General features: G+C 41.9%; 1 pseudogene; it reads right to left on the reverse strand.

The window, feature by feature from the left end:
- The window catches only part of LOC106727364, a 29,490-nt pseudogene extending 28,103 nt beyond the window's left edge, over window positions 1–1,387 (reverse strand).
- Between the last annotated feature and the right edge of the window lie 233 nt (window positions 1,388–1,620).

Below are 1,620 nucleotides of genomic sequence, written 5' to 3' on the forward strand. Positions count from 1 at the left end.
CTCTAGTAAAAACATAAAGCACATATGTACATACATCGAAATGATGGAACTTTTTTTTTTTTTATAAATACTGTAAATGGGAGATGGCGACATACCTCAAGTCCAATGAAATCTGAGTAACTGCCTGTATATAAGTTCTTTGGTTTATCTCTTCTCCCCTAATCCCCACATTGAGGTAGGTCAGTCTGTTCCATGCCTCGTGTTTCCAGTCTTATTTTGTTGGTCAATTCATTTTGTTCGTTAGATTCCACAAGTAAGGGAGATCATGTGATATTTATCTTTCTCTGTGTGGCTTATTTCACTTAGCTTAATATTCTCCAGGCCCCTCCATGCTGTCCCAAAGGGTAAGAGATTTTTTTTTTTACAGCTGAATAGTATTCCATTGTGTAAATGTCCCACAGCTTCTTTATCCACTCATCTACTGATGGGAACATGGGCTGTTTCCAGATCTTAGCTATTGTAACTCCTATGAACACGGGGTTGCGTACATTCTTTCTGATTGGTGTTTCAGGTTTTTTAGGATATATTGCCAGAAGTGGGATCGCTGGGTCAAACAGAAGTTCTATTTTTAATTTTTTGAGGAGTCTCCATACTGTTTTCCATTATGGCTGCACCAGTCTGCATTCCCTCCAGCAGTGCACAAGGGTTCCCTTTTCTCCACATCCTCGCCAGCAGGATAATTTACTGATGGTAGACATTCTGACAGGTGTGAGGTGATATCTCACTGTGGTTTTAATTTGCATTTCTCTGATGATTAGTGACTTGGAGTATTTTTTTTAATATGTCTCTTGGACATTTGTATGTCCGCTTTGGAGAAATATCTATTGAGGTCTGCCCATTTTTTAATTGGATTGTTTGTCTTCCTTTTGTTGAGTTTATGAGTTCTTTATATATTTTGGATATTAACCCCCTATCAGATGTATCATTGGCAAATATGTTCTCCTTTATAGTGGGTTCCCTTTTCATTTTGATGGTGCTTTATACTCCTTTTCTAAAGATCGGAGCGGGATAATCTTGAAAATGGTTTTAATTCGTGCTTGTTCGAAAGCTTCTTATAAGCACGCCCCGTCTTTTCAGGAGTTACATTGGATTTCTCTTTAGTAAATAAATAGATATCTGTTAACTCTGATAGAATACTGTGAGGCCGGACAATTTGACTCTCAATTATTTCCTTGAACTTTCCACACCACATTACAAAGAGAATTTCCTTGCCATTCAGAAGCAATCCATTGGCATTCTTCCTGGACCTGGAATGTGGCAACAGAGCTCCCATGGCCTTTCTGATCTGCTGTTACCCACTGGGCCAGGGCGCCGGGCGCTGGAGCGGAGGCTGAGGTTGCGGGTGGGTGGAAGCTGAATCCCTGTCTCTCACCTGCGCAGGCTCCATTCGCAGCTCCTCCGGAGCCCGCAGAGCCCAGGCCTGTAGCCTGGAGATAGGGGCCAGCGGGTGTGCTTAGAAGCTGCAGCCACTTTGCATTTCGTTCACCTCCTTCTTGAGCTTCACCCCTTTCTTCCTCATTCACCTGCTCTGAGGTTGAACTCCTAGTAAAGCTTGGCACAGTAACTCTTTCTTAGGTTTTCATCTTCTATTCAACTTCATAAACACAGAGACATAAACAT

This window comes from Myotis brandtii, unplaced genomic scaffold (assembly GCF_000412655.1).
Source record: "Myotis brandtii unplaced genomic scaffold, ASM41265v1 scaffold415, whole genome shotgun sequence".
NCBI lineage: Eukaryota > Metazoa > Chordata > Mammalia > Chiroptera > Vespertilionidae > Myotis > Myotis brandtii.